Raw genomic sequence first — 16,225 nt, 5'->3', positions numbered from 1 at the left:
ATGTTAGCTCAGGGCCAGCCTTCCTCAGCAAAAAGAGGAGAATTTGCGGCAGATGTTAGCTCAGGGCTAATCTTCCTCAAAAAAAAAAAAAAAAATCAACTTGTTTTCGAGGCATTGGGTCAGATGAAGTGAGCATTTCATGATTCTGCTTTCTCTATATTAAGGATAATAAGAGTCTCATCTACCTCAAAGCAACGTAATGAAGAGGAAAATCCAGTTACTACATTGGCAAAAAAGGAAATAATTATGCTTGTCTTGCTTACTTCATGGATCTATTATGAGAATCATATGAAATAATTATGTGGGTATACTTTATGAAGTTAAAGCATTACATAAATATGTATGAAAGGAGATACTTTGACTAAGATGAAACTTATACCATTTCTAGATATTAGTGAGAGTGAGAAAGAGCCGGAAACGAATGAGGTCTAGAGTCATTTTCCTTTCTTATTTTTTTACAAATGAGACTTCCCAAACTAAAAATAGAAGTTAATTTAAATAATTATCTTCATAGTTTTTCTAAGAAAACACAAAGATTATAACCAAGTCTGAGGTTCAAACTATACTCCTGTATTATACTGGCTACCAGTAGTTTTAGGTGTTCAAGCTCTAAAATTCAATATTAGGACCAGGGTGGGTGGGGGGTTTATTGCTAACATATCAGTTAGGATTAGATTTGGCTGCACATAAAAGAAAAATGTTGGTGCAGCCACTATGGGAAACAGTATGGAGTCTCCTCAAAAAATTAAAAATAGAGCTACCTATGATCTAGCAATTCCACTTCTGGGTATTTATCCAAAGAAAATGAAAACACTAATTTGAAAAGATATATACACCCTCATGTTCAATGAAGCATTATTTACAATAACCACGATATGGAAACAACCTGAGTGTCCACTGATGGATGAATGGATAAAGAAGATGTGGTCTATATATATATGCAATGGAATACTACTCAGCCATAAAAAAGAATGAAATCTTGGCATTTACAACAACATGGATGGACCCTGAGAGTATTATCCTAAGTGAAATAAGTGAGACAGAGAAAGACAAATACCATATGATTTCACTTATATGTGGAATCTAAAAAACAAAACAAACAAATAATCAAAACTGAGCAAACTCATAGACACAGAGAACAGATTGGTGGTTGCCAGAGGGGAGGAGGTTGGGATGTCGGAAAAATGTATGAAGGAGATCAAGAAGTAAAAACTTCCAGTTAGAAAATAAAGAGGTCCTGGGGATGTAATGTACATCATGGTGACTATAGTCAATAATACTGTGTTGCATATTTGAAAGTTACTAAGAGAGTGGATTTTGAAAGTTCTCATCACAAGAAAAAAATGTTGTAACTTTGTATGGTGACAGATGGTAACTAGACTTATTGTGGTGATCACTTCACAATGTATACAAATATTGAATCACTAGATTGTGCACTTGAAACTAATATAATGTTATATGTCAATTAAACTTCAATTAAAAAAAATTTTTTTAATGTAAACTACCAGTGCCTAAAGCAAGCCAGAATTTTTGAAGTCTTTTTTTCTCAGATAAAAGTCGGGAGGGAGAAAATCTAAGCTACGACCATTGCAGGATGTCATCAGTGACTTGGGCTATCTTTTTTCTCTGTTATCCTAACATGTGGCTTTTACTATTAAGGGCGTCTCAGGGCTGTTAAAGCCCCAGTTATCACATCTGCATTGTAGGCCAGAAAAAGAAGGAAAAGCAGAAAGGACCCCCCCCCCCCCACCAAGCGGAGGTGAATCCCTTTAAGCAGCCTGTCTGGACTTTCCAGCTAGGAATTATACACTCATGTTTTTCACAGAAAATAGTCACTCGGCCACACTTAGCCACAAGAGAGACTGGGAAATATAGTTTTTGTCTTGAGAGCCTGTGCCCTGCTAAAAATCGGGGTTCTGTTGAAAAGGAAGGGGAGAATGAATGTTAGGGTAGGCAACTAGCACTCTTCCACACAAAATATCAAGAAGATAAGTTAATGGATAGAATTTCCTCAATTTTAAGTTTTCCTCCATAAGTGTTTCATATTCCTTTGGTTTTAATATTACCATTCTCTTATAATAGTACACAGTAGTATCTGGGTCAATACAAAATTATATGCTTGGTTTTTTTTATAATTTAGGTATTTGTATTTCATTTTATTCTGCAAAAAGTGATTTTTAGACGTTTCATCACATGAATATATTTGAGTCCCATTAATCCAAATCAAAGAAAATCTTAGAAGTCTAGGCTAGAATGGAGTAAGCTGCCAGCTTCCCAGTGCTCCAACAGCCTTAGCCCAGGAGCGTTTACTAAAAGGCATATTGACTTGGACATCAGCATAAAACAAGGCATCCTTGAGTTTTTTCAACACAGAAGAATGCCCTCACACTGTGGCCACAACATGTGCATCTTTCAACATCTTTCCTCAGATTCCTAGCAATGAAATTGTGCACAAGCGAAATCCCCTCGGTGTTTCGTGTTGATCTTATCCACATGGGTATTTGTGAGCCTTTCTGTTCATTTAGAATTTGCCTTCTTAAGATCTTAAATAACTCTGAGCAACAGTGCCTGAGGGGCTCACTTTCTAACCCAAGGAGCATGGCAAACCAACTGGGTTATGAAAGAGCGAGGGAGCATCCAAAATTGTCCTGATGTTTGGGGAAGTATCCTCTGCATGCCACAATACTGGGATGGCAGCCAAATGAGAAACATAAGCTCCAGACTCCAAAGCAAAGTTTTTATTTCTTTAAAAACAGCCATCACTAAGTGACATAAGCTTAAATTCAGTCCAATTTGGGCCTTGCTGGCAATAGTATAATTCAGGAATGAAATAAGGTTTGGGGAAATTTGAAAAATCTGATACATTATGTGACCTTGGAGAAATCATTTAACCACACCAAATCATTATTTTACGGATAATATTAATAGTTACATTAGATTATTAGCACAGTAATCCCCCCAAAGCATTGTGATACTATAAAATAAATACAAGAAAAATAACTACTGGTCGTCCTCCACTTGGTCAAAGGATGTTGTCACTGACTTGCTCAGATACTTTTAGCAAGACTCTTAGTTGGGAGCCAGTCAGTAGGTTCCTCCCTGTAATGAGGGAACTGAGCTCTAGAATCTGGAATATCCAAGCTGCCTCTATTGTTCTGCCATTCCAGGCCTGATTCTCTCTAGGCCCCTTTATCCTTCCTTGGTTTGCCCCTTAATTCTGGGCATTTTGCTGCCCATTGTATCTCTCTCTAAAGGCTGGCAAAGGAAAATAACAGCAATTCTGGTAAATAGAGCAAATATAAATGGAAATGAGCTAGAGGTAGCTTGTTATGTCCCGTAGATACATGTTCAGTAGAATATCATATATTGATCAAATGGCACACCATAACTGATCAAATGGGAGGCAAGATGGAACGGTGGCTAGAACATAGGCTCTGGAATCAAGAGGGGGAAATTCATGTCTCGAGACTATTCTATACTGGCCATTGACTCTTAACAAATTATGCAACCTCAGAGACTTCATCTAGAAGCTGAGGGTGGTAATAGTACATGCTTTCTAAGATGCGAGAATTAAATATTATCCATATTATGGGCAAGGTACTAAATGTTACCTATTACTATTAACCAACACAATTATAAGATATCTCTGTATATCAGCAACGACAGAATTCCCCTAAATTTGAAAGTCCCTTTATTTCAAGCAATATTTGATTCAATGCAAATTTAGGACAAAAAAAAGTTCCCTAGAATGACTACAATAGGACAAAGCCTGTCTCCAGGTCATTTCAACAGGAAAATTGAGACTTCATTATCTATTTGTAAATGCATTATTTAATCCATAGTTTGCTCTGAGTCCCTCACCACTTTTATTCCGTCCTTTTCCGGTGTCTTTAACAGCTCTGTGGCTTTGAGACTCCGCTCTCTTCCCTACTGACGGTTCGGTTTCATCAGCACTCCTGTTTCCTGTTTTGTCCCTGTCTAGGCTGCTTGTTTTGCACCTCTAACTCCTTCCCCTTCCTCTTCAGAGGACATTATCATTTCCAGGAAGGATGGGCAATGCCACTAGCTTCTCTCGCTGCAGATTTTCCTCCTCTTTCTTTTTTTAACCTCCTTTGAAGCTTCCTAAGCTTCCTGTAATGACTATGTCTCTGTTTCAGCTATTTCAGTATTTCTGTGGCTTTTGATTTTGATCTGGATTCACATCTTCTAGCTGAAACCATCTCAAACAAGTAGATTGAGGTTTTTGCTGGAAGGTAATTTGAATTTGTTTACATGGCCACCAACTCCCAATTTAGATGTCATGAGATTTCTGAAGTGGAGGAGTGACCTCCCCACATTACCTTTCTCTTATTATCATGGGGCTGCCTTATTAGCAGGGATGGGCCGTTTTGATAATGAGTCAACCTTGTTTCTTATGATTCTAAGTAATTACTGTTGAATCAGGAGAATTAGGAAAGCCTTTCATTCCAGGAGAACGGATGAAGAGTTACCTAAAGTCAGCCATAGACTTGGCCACATCTGCATGATCTGATATACCTACATCAGTAAGAACAATCACACACACGTACACATGTGCACACATGCATACATGTTACACGCACATACACAAAAGTTCATGATTATTCCGTTGTGTCTTCTGGCATCTTTGCTGCGAGGAATCTACAAATACAAACCGAATATGAACAAAATAACTCAGTTGCCATAGCGGATGACAGATGACCCCTTCTGCTTCTTTTCTTTTTCTTCTTTGCTTTTTCTTTTCTTTTGGTCACCATGTTTAGGTGAACAGCAAAAAAGCCCCGATTATTTCTCACTCTGTTCTCAAATTATCGGGCTCTGAGGTGTGCACTCATTCATTCAACAAATAGGCACTGAGCACCCACTGGGCTCCAGGCGTTCACAATGCAGCTGCGCACACAGCAGACCGGATCCCTGCTGTCCAGGATTCAGGACGGCGATCATGTTCCAGGATCAGACTGTCTGCTCATCTGACAAAAGCCCAACGTGGTTCAAGATTCCAGGAGGAGAACGCTGAGGCAAGAGCAGCGACAGAGTTTATCACATGCCCCACCACGTGGTTTCCTAACAGGCCAAATGTAACAGACTGGGTATTGCTCACTCTTCCTTCCTGTTTCTGTCGCTCAGAACTTACAGTGACATTTCAGGAGCTAGACATTTCGTTTCCTACCAAGCTAAGACTTTTGCTATGTTTCTTATTATTCTCGTCAAAGGAGAGGGTCATTGCCTTACCTAAAAATATTTCTGCCCTGCTGCCTGACAACCTGAGTAGAAATCTTATCTTTCCTTGATCCTCTCCAGGAGGCAATAGAGTTCCTCAGAGGGATGTTCTCTTGCTCTGTAATATCACTATTTGACTGAGATATTTACTAGAAAATGCCACCCGTTAAAAGCCACCACTAAGTTCTTAATTGAATCCCTACATTATTCTTTATATCCTTTTGACTTATATGATTAAAAAAAAGTAAGCTGGGGGCTGGCCCCGTGGCCGAGTGGTTAAGTTCGCGCGCTCCGCTGCAGGCGGCCCAGTGTTTCGTTGGTTCGGATCCTGGGCACGGACACGGCACTGCTCATCAAGCCACGCTGAGGCAGCGTCCCACATACCACAACTAGAAGGACCCACAACGAAGAATATACAACTATGTACCGGGGGGCTTTGGGGAGAAAAAGGAAAAAATAAAATCTTAAAAAAAAAAAAAAAGTAAGCTGGGTATTTGCTATTCATGTCTTCCATTTGTTTGTGTGTGATTAGATTTTGTAGTATACCTACAGATATAAAGCACTTTGCAAGTCTTTTTAATATTATCTGGTTAGTGTGGAGTGGGGATGTAGGAGTAAATGTATTTGGCTTTTGTTTATAGGTAGTTGTGAGTATTTCTAAAGATCCACTATTTCTTAAGATCTCTCACTGTTCTTGTTTTCAACTAACAGAAATTGGAAAATAAAGATTGTGGGAGTATAAAATGAATGCTTGCAATGTTTGTCATTTTTAAAACTCTATTTCTGTGGCTCTTGACTTTTCCTAAGATGACTTCACCTAAAAGCTAGGGCCAAGCCAGAGCCCTTGTTGTAAACAAGTGACAAGGGACACGATAGCTCATAATGAATGCAATCTGGGCTGTCTGTGGCATATTGTGTGGATAAAAAGTAAAAAGCTGAGTTTGAATACAAAGGAAATGAATAAAGCCTCTTGCCACTAAGAGAATTAGGGGAAGACCATTGAAAGGCAGAATCATTCTGTGCAGCTGGACCTGTACCCTCCCCGAGACTGGTAACAATGCCATGTGGTTAGGAAGACTGGCTCTTACCCAAGTGGCTCGTATTCAGTTCTCCATTTGGGCAAGAGTTTGAAAGAGGTAGAGATAGCAGTTAAGAGACTGCCTAGGTTCAAACTTCTGGCTCTGCCTCTTATTTGCTATGTGCTTTCTTAATGACCTGAGCACTGAATAATAGTACCTGCCTCGTGGGGTTGTTATGAGGTTTAAATGAGATAATTAGTGTAAGGCATACTGCTTAGCTAGCACATAGTAATAATGTGAGATATGATGATGACGATGATGTTAGGTGTCCAGGGAGACACCAAACTGAACACATCTGGAATGACTCGGTAGGTTATTGGAAGTCAAGAGTCAGAAATGTGAACCAGGTAACAAGCTTCAGAAAGTGGTTAGAGAACTGATGGGGTAAGTCAGAGTTTTTAAGAAGGATACAGGACAATGCTTATCAAACCAGGGGGAGTAAAGATGCTCTTTTGTCTCCTGTGGAACAAAGCACATCACTTGGTCCGAATCCAACTACACAAGGACGTAGACCTCGGTAGAAAAGACAGTGAACCCAACTAGTGTGGTTAGGGTCAGACGGGCAAAGCTTTTTTGGTTTTCTGTTTGTTTATCTGATTTGGAATATTCCTAATGAGGAATTTTATGGTTTTCACTCTTTTAATACCTGACTTCTGTGTAATGAAAGGAAAAATATCACTCTAGTAATCCTCTATAAAGCCATACACATACATAATTAAACAAGGAGGCCCAGTGTAGGATGATAGGAATGACAGATCTCATCCTGTCAAAGCACGAAAATAATAAATTCTCTTTTAAACATATTACAGTTATATAAGCTATAAAATACATTGTTGTAAAATGAGGCATCTATTTGAAAATCCCACTACATATAGTTTGTATAATTACCAAACTGGTAATTGAAAAACATAAAGTTTCCAAGAATCAAGAAATAATTGTTGAGCACCTATGGTGTGCAAGGTATTATTACATAATGACAGAATCACACTATTCTGTTGCTTTATGCATAGATTTGCATTGCTTTGTCCATATCTAACTAATTTCTTCAACCTTCACGAAAAATAATAATCCAGAATCTGGTATTGAGAATATGATAGCATGTATTCATAAATTCACAGCATTTTAAAGCTGGAAGTACTCTTAAAAGAGAAAATCAGTGCGTTAGGCTTTCTTCAAAATGCTGGTTAATGCCCTAAGGAGCTTTTGAAATTTTAAAATACTATTATTAAAACATCTTATGAAAGAAATCAAATATATCAACTGGCTGACTGAATCCCCACCTATTATAAGAATTTATTCATCTTAGCAATGTCAATTCTAGGAAGCACAGAATAGAAATTCAGATAACATAAGTGATTGATTCAAGGTGAATGGCATGAATCATTCATTAGAATGAGATGACAATCAGCAGAGCATCCAAAGAAATAAGGCCTAGCATTTGACCTGGTTGATTATTTCTGTTCCCAGCTGAAAAATATTTTCTGAATTCTGCCCAGCTCCTCTTGAGGTAGACAACTGATAAAACAGAAAGAAGTGGTGATGTGCTTTTGTTCGGTACAGGCTCATGGGGAAAGTCCTATAATATTTTCAGCTGGTTGCTATGGAGGCAGCCAGCAGCGAGCTCAGCTAATAAATTTGGGCTGACATTGTTGTAGGACGGTTCTACACCAGCAATTAATAGACAACTGAGCGTTGGAATTGAGCAGCAGAGGAAAAGTAAGGCAGGAGGACAATAGCAGAGTTTGCCAAATAGAAAAATCACAAAGTGCACACGAGAAAGGCATGTTTTTCCAATTTCACAAGGTATTTACAAACAATGATGAACGAAATATGCACGTTACGCTCCCATCGGCCCTACCAGAAGTGGCTATCCCAGCGAGAGCAATTTACGTGCAATTGTAGCCAGGGCACAAGGGGAAGCCGGTTAAACTATTTGAGGATTTAGCTGAGCTTTGAAATAACTTTGAAAACCCATGTTCCAGGCTCATTGGATTTCTAGAGTTGTCAGGTCCCCACTGTAGAACTTAGGAAAATAATCAGAAGTTCAACTGGAAAGAGTTAAAGAACTAGCTGCCTTCATTTTGTTTAAATGGACAATGAAGCAACAATGACAGTCATCGTAGGCTATTCTCTTCTCTGGCTCTGGACAGAACTTTTTTTTCCTGTTCAGAGTTTCCTGCTTGGTGTTTGTCTAAGCAGGGAGGAAAGCCATCGTTCAAACTCTGCAACAACAGATTGCAAGCTAAGGCTTTTCTACACTTTGTTTAATTTTCCTGAAATGTCCTTTTTTTTCAGAAATGATTTATTGTTGATCCAGCATGCTTTTCTTCTTACTCACCACTCCCCTGGGGACGTAGTTCAAACACCACTTAGCTGTAATTCTCCTGGGGGGGGGGAAGTGGCGGATGGTGGCAACGAAACCAAAGCCCAGATTTGAGCAACTGTGGGCTATTTACTTTGTGCTAGTCTTTCATAAAGGGAACCCTCAAAACACCATGGCCATTCAGCAAACAGTGTGCATTTCATCTAAGCCTGGCTGGCTTTGTGCTTGCCTTTCTTCAGGCTAGAATGATCCTAACCAGCAATGTCTTTGTGTCATGATGCAGAAAGTTGGCAAGTACACAGGAGGATAATGCTGAAGTATAACTTCTGAGTGGGGGAGGGACCCAGAGAGAGAAGTAAAGCTCTGCACAATGGCTGGTGGTTCTCTCTCATGATGTTTGTTCCAACAGAGGTCAATCATTGTGCATTGTCTCTGCGGGAGTGAATACAGCATATTATTTTTGGGTAAAAATTGAGATTTCTTTGGGTGGTAAAGTATATGGAAAATAGAAGCTCTCTGTACTTGATTTCTTTGCTTTTATTTAAATGCCTCCAAAAGCATTCTTTTTTGTTTTTCTAAGATTTTATTTTCCCTTTTTCTCCCCAAACCCCCCGGTACATAGTTGTGTATTTTTAGTTCTGCGTTCTCCTAGTTATGGCATGTGGGATGCCGCCTCAGCACGGCTTGACAAGCGGTGCCATGTCCACGCCCAGGGTTTGAACCAGCGAAACCCTGGGCCGCTGAAGCAGAGCACGTGAACTTAACCACTCAGCCACTGGGCCGGCCCCCAAAAGCATTCTTATCTGAGAAGCCAAATGACATAATAGGTCTCTAAAGATGAAACTGTTTTAATAATAGAAATGTTTACTATTAAATCCACTAGAACTACCAGGATATGTTACCGAAGTTTTTAAAAATTCTTGTATGTAGTTAACTTTGTTTGTTGCCTACTCAACAAAATATCTACCCCTTCTTCCTAAAAGAACTTCAGCTGTGCTTTCCTCTCATCTAGCCATGTGCCCAAAGGAGGTTGATCCTACCTCTAGAGAGAAGTCTGATTGGTCGGGGTAATGCCATCCGTCTGTCAGTCATCTATTCAGAAATGGGCATGTGATTCCATTCTGGCCAATAGGATGTAAGCAGAAGTTTACTGGAGGATTCTGGGAAGTTGTCACTTGTCATTCAGAGAACCACAGGAATCCAGCCTTTTTCTCCTTGCATGGGAAGGAGTCCCAGTTGCTCTTACAGTCATCCTATATCCACAAGAGGAACAAAATTGAGGCCAAAGCTGTAGATAGTCCTTATGACATCATCAAGCCAGTGAATCAGTCAATAAATATTTTTGTTGTTTAAGCCATTCAAGCCAAGCTTATGTTACTGCCAACTGAAGTCATCCTTTTTACATAGAGTGATTCTATCTGCAAAGCCTCATCCTATGTATCTCTTAGGTTTTGGTTTTTCCTCTTCTTTCCCTCTCTTTTTCACATTTGAGCCCCAACCTTTGCTCTGACTCACATTATCCCACTCTGCCACTCCCTGTCTTGCTCTCCTTGCCTCTTCTCTCTGTTCCTCTCCCTTTTGCCCTTCTTCCCACCAGTGGTACCCATAGATATACCTTAATCTCCTTCGTCACAGCTAGGATCAAAGAGTAGGACCACCACTAGGTATAACCCTAGTTTAGGTGGAGTTTTGCTCCTTTATCCTCCTTGTACTTTGGCTATCAACACCTCCCAACTCTCAGCAATTCCCTCCACTGCTCCACCACATGTAATAAAAAAATCTGTGTGCTCTGAGACATGCACGCACAAACTATATTTTCATCGAAATGTCTTTTGGAGATAATGCCTTAACCCAGTGGCTTTCAAATCTTTTTTTCACTACAACCTATATTAAATATCCACACTCAGGATACACATAGCATACACATAAAACACTGAAACAAAAGTTTCATGAAATATCCTTACCTTTACTACCTGTGATGCATTCTGACATTTTCTATTCTATTCTATTTCATTTTAAGAAATTGTGTGTCTCTGCTCACTAAATAGATTTCATGGATGGGTTGGGACCACCACAAATACCGCCCAACCCACAGCAGAAACTCTGATGAGAAATGTGATGATCTTACAAAGGAAGTTTTTGACAGTAGTTAAAGTCTTACTTAAACTTGACTAAAATGGCAGCCAACACGAACTGGAAGGGATTCTGTCTGTGTGGGTATATGTACTATTTTTTTTTTTGAGGAAGATTAGCCCTGAGCTAACTGCTGCCAATCCTCCTCTTTTTGCTCAGGAAGACTGTCCCTGAGCTAACATCCATGTCCATCTTCCTCTACTTTATATGTGGGACGCCTACCACAGCATGGAGTGCCAAGCAGTCCCATGTCGGCACCTGTGATCCGCACCTGGGATCCGAACCGGCAAACCCTGGGCCACTGAATCGGAACATGTGCACTTAACCGCTGCATCACCGGGCCGGCCCACTATTTTTTTTCTAAAAAAGCAAAGAATGAGTGAGACTTGGTGTATAAATGCTGAGGTTATACAACTGATATGGTCCTGGTAATTTTGGGAGATTCTTCTGAAATGACCAATGTGTTTAATAAACACCATTGTTTTCTGAAAGGCAGAGATTTTTTGGGAAGCTTTTGGTGTTCCAGAGTCAATTTATTGATGGCATTTTTACCTTTAACATTTTAGGGCCTATTAAATACATCTGCTTGATCATTCATTTGGTGGCCTGGCTACTTCTTTAAGAGCTGGGAATTTCATAATGCAGATTATCTGTAAGCGCCATTTTTATGCTATTGGATTATGGCCAAAATGTGTTGGTTTTCCTGTTGATAACTAGCCGTTATCAGCTGTAACCACTCTTACAGCCTGTACCATGCAAAGGCCCCATGTATCAAGTCCATAGAACGCCTGAGGATCACATAGTATCTAGGAAAGCCCTAGATAAACTGTAAGGTACTATGTAAATACAAAATATGATTATTATGAACTTTTAAAAGTAAGAAACTCTTTTCGCCTAAGAAGTCACTCATGAATTTTGATATTTCTATTAATGGTACTGAGTCCTATGAATTTTTTTCCACAACTCTAATTAAAACACACACACACACTTGATTTTTAAGCTTATATTCAATACAATGCAGGCGGGTTGCTTATCCACAAGCCTTACATACTTACAGGATATATTAGGAAACAGCTTTTCTTCTATATGTAGCTATGTTTTTAATGAGACACATCCAGAACTATTAAATGATGTAGCAGTAGTAGTTCAGGCAAAGTTGTGGAGACAGAAAGACTCCAAATGCACTTTTACCTCTCACTAAGTCTGTGAACGTGGGTGAGTTTCTCAATCTCCTAAAGTCTGATAGTTCTCATCTGTAAAATGGTGATAAAATAATTCACTTCACAAGGATGTTGGAGGAATGAATTTATCTCTCCTCATCAAATTAATTTCGTGATTCACCAATGGATCACGCCCGCCAAAAACACAGCCTTACCTACAACATAAACTCGGATATTAAGAAACATGGACACACGACAAATTTGCAGTATGTGTGCGTGTAAAACACTCAGCACAGTGATGATACCTAGCAAAAGCTCAATAAATGATAGCTACTAACAAAAATAACTGAGGATAATCATGAAGTTTTTCTCTCATAGCTCCTTCCCTGTGAAGAAGTACAGAATCTTGGACACAGTGCTTCTTGCTTTCTGTGTAGTGTTGGGGGTTCTCTCCGCTGCTGCCCGAATCTCACCCATGTGCACACCTAGAGATGCGTCATGGGCCATGGTGCTTAAACGGTGGAATAACACTGCAACGCACATTTCTAAATCCCTGAGGGGTGTGTATGTGTGTGTGTGTGTGTGGGCGTGTGTCAGGAGGGACAGGGTGCTGGTCTTTTTCTTCTTGCTAAACGAACTTCCTTCAAAATAAATATACTGAAAAGTAACGACAGGAAATTTCACAAACTCAAAAGAAGATGTCAGGAAGTACAGGATGCGAGGTTGTTTTCATTTCCTTCAGTGTTTTTCTTATTAATCATATATATTTATAACTTTAAAAAGCAAAAAGTTCACTGTTCTTTTTCCTTAAGATCCAGTTTATAAAATAAAAAAAGCTGTGACAGAAAAAGAACCAATTTAGTACTTTCTGTATTATAAACAGCAGTTAAGTCTCTGATCCTGCATTATCGGACATCCGAATGGGACTTGTCACACGCACTCTCATTCATTTATAAAACTGTTACCTTCTCAGCCCCTTCATGCCAATGTGGAAGGGCTATAAATGCAAAGTAGCCTGGGGGCTCACCCAGTGGCATAGTGGTTAAGTTGGCAGGCTCCGCTTCGGTAGCCCAGAGTTCACAGGTTCAGATCCTGGGAGCGGACCTAACACCACTTGTCACGCCACGCTGTGACGGCATCCTACATAAAACAGAGGAAGATTGGAACAGATGTTAGTTCAAGGCCAGTCTTCTTCACAAAAAAAAAGCAAATTAGCTTGAAGTAGAGACTGATAAGGAAACTTTTTAAAAAAATTCCGATAACTATTTCTTTCCCAGAGCACAACTTTCAAACACAGGGGCCTAGACAAATAATAAAAACTCAAAACTGAAAACCCACTTCTCCCTTTAAGATTCAAGGCTCCAGGAATATCAGTACTTTCAATGTCTGAGCAGTCATGGGAGGATGAGCATTCTGTGTTTTTCCATATGCACAGGAAAATGAGCATGTTGCCTGCAGATTTTTCTACATGAAATGGGGATCTGCATCCTGTGGTGGTTACTGAGTCGCACGTTTCCTCTCAGACTTGAAACACAATTTATCTACAAACAAATTTCTAGAGTTTTTATTTGGCCAGAAGCCAAAATTTAAAAAAATTGTTTTGCAGTTTTTTGCTTTGCTGAACAGATAGATATAAAGGTTGTGAGTGGGTTTGTCTTTATTACTATACTATACTTGACTTATTAACACCTTGTGACTCAAAGAATAAAGTGCAGTCTATCTTTTTAAAATTTGTGATCTAATTCAAATGGTTCAAAAGGTCATAATTTGGCTCCATCCAGAGACTTTAGATTTGAGAAGCAGGAAGTTGCTTGATATTAAAAGCAGCTTTTCCTCTACTTCTTAATAAAACTCCCTATGAGAGTATATGGAGGACATATGTTTTCATCTGCCCAGGATCACTTGCTCTGGGAAAACACCGCTCCCCACTTCCACATGGTTTTAGAGGAACTGCCAATCACTGTATCCCACCCCCACACAGGACACAGGTCTGGCCAATTCTAAAATTCTCTTTTCCTGAAATTAAGAAACTGATGTAGAGACAGATATGCTTTCTTTCCCCTGGGATGCCAAACTAGGGCAGAGATCCCAGAGCTACCAGCTGCCATCTTCACCACGTGTGGAGGAGGTAGAGGAGTCCAGCTGCAGAAGGAGAGTATGACAGAGACAGAGGAACAAGAGGAGGAGGAGGAAAGGGGGAATAGGAAGATGAGGGAGGGGAGAGAAAAGGAAAAGGAGAAGGGGGAGAAAGAAAAGAAGAAATTTAATCTAACCTCACTGGAGCTATGATTGAAGCCAGCTGATTCCTGAACTTCCCAGATGCTCCAGTCAACAAATTTCCTCTTCTGTTCAAGCTAGTTTAAATGAGGAGTCTGCAACTGAGACAGTCCTACCTAACACAGTGGCTGATGTTTGTTCATTCATTCATTCAACAGTTGTTTATTGCGTGCCTACTACATGCCAGGCGCTAAATGGGTATAGAGTGGGGGAGGGGAGCACATGGTCCTTACCTTCATAAGGCTTATACCCTGGTTGGGGAAATAAACATTATATACACACACACACATATTCAATTTGAATATATATATTTAATTTTTCATCTTAGGGAGGAAAGGTGTAGAGTACAGAGGAATGGCATTAGAGGAGAATGAGATAGAGAAGTCTATAGTGTCATTAGAATGTCGATGCAAAATAACCAATAGTCCATTCTATGGCTAAGAAAGACAAAGTGAGTTTTACTTGAGCAAGGGTAAGGATTATAACCCAAGAAGGCTGTTTCCACAAAGGAAGTAAAGCATTCCAGAGAAGTATGCTTTTCAGTACTCTTATACCTTTTTAGAACAAAGAACATGCATTAAACACGCCCAGGATACATGAAATACATGCCAGGATATTCATCAAAGTTTCAAGGAAGTATTCAGTTGCAAATCAGCAGGTCAACATGACCCTGCTGTCAGGAAAGGAACTGATAGAGCCTTACTGATACTGGTAGGAGGAGAAGAATTCATTCTTTACTTTAATGGTTAAAGCAGATGTACAACGTCTGTTTGATAGGCCTTAAGTCAGGGCTCTTTAGTGCAAGCTGAATCTCTTTTGAGCCAGAGTAGTTACTCCAACATGCGAAAATCTCTTGTCAAGAATAATACTTATAGAAAATGGAGTGCATGGATTATGGTTTGGGAGTGCCAAGGAGGTGGCATGGTGGAAACAGAGAAAACTTCATTCAAAGTCAGGAGACCAGGAGACTCGTCCTAGCTCCATGAAAAACCACGAGAGCTTTCCTCATCAGCAAAGAGGTAATAACTGTCTCTGTTTCTCAAGGCTATAATGAAATTCAAATGAGAAAATACGGCTGATGGGCAATTGAAAAGAAGAGTGTGGGGTGAAATCTGACCAGTGCATGATAGGAGGAACAACAGGACAACCTGGTGCACCTGGCAGGAAGCCTGGACCTTGTCTCCTGGTCAGGGAGGTGTGGAAGAGGCCAGAGCAGGAAAAAAGGGGTCCTCTAATGGTCACTGAGAGGGGTATTTGCATAAACAAAGGACACACAACACGATCTTTATTTACTTATTTATTCTATCCTTTCATGTGTTGAAGGGTACATTTTAGTGAATAATGTCCAATCTTCATTGTTCAACAATATTCTGAGGAAACAAGTCTCAAAATGTTTAACATGATAATAGTTTTTCAAAACCACTTAAGGTATTTTCACTTTTCATTTTCCGCTTGGCTTTTGTGCCCTCCTTACAAGACATTTTAGGTCATTTTTGAAAGAAATGCGAAAAACAAAAGAGCAAAGAAGGAGGCACCACCGTTTCTCTAACTCTTGAGTTGACTTTTAAAAATTCAATTATAAAAATAATACCCTAGTATTGTGAAAAATGCATGTAGTCCAGAAGGGCATAAAGTGACAGTTCCTGTCCCATCCACCCCTACTCTCCTTGCCCAGAGGTAACTAATCTTTACAGCTTACTCTGAATCCTTCCACAATTTTCTTTATCTACATAGTCAGCTGAGTCTAGAAAGTTGAGTAGCAGTCTCTTGGCAGTCAACAAAAGGAAGGTTATTTCTACCAGTGGAGGAACAAGAAGAGTGTGCACAGTCATGGGTATGGTTGAGTTTCCGTCCACATGTATACATTTCTCTTCTAAATTGAGTATAATTTGGCCTGAGATTGCATTAGTCATCAGGCAAAATTTTCCATTATATTGATTTGAGTCACTTTCTTTCCCCTTCCATGGGTCAAAACAAGAATCCTAGGATTGTGTCGGGCGAGGAAAATGGGGTGG

Source organism: Equus caballus, chromosome 3 (assembly GCF_041296265.1).
Source record: "Equus caballus isolate H_3958 breed thoroughbred chromosome 3, TB-T2T, whole genome shotgun sequence".
Lineage (NCBI taxonomy): Eukaryota > Metazoa > Chordata > Mammalia > Perissodactyla > Equidae > Equus > Equus caballus.
This window is presented reverse-complemented; position numbering follows the sequence as displayed.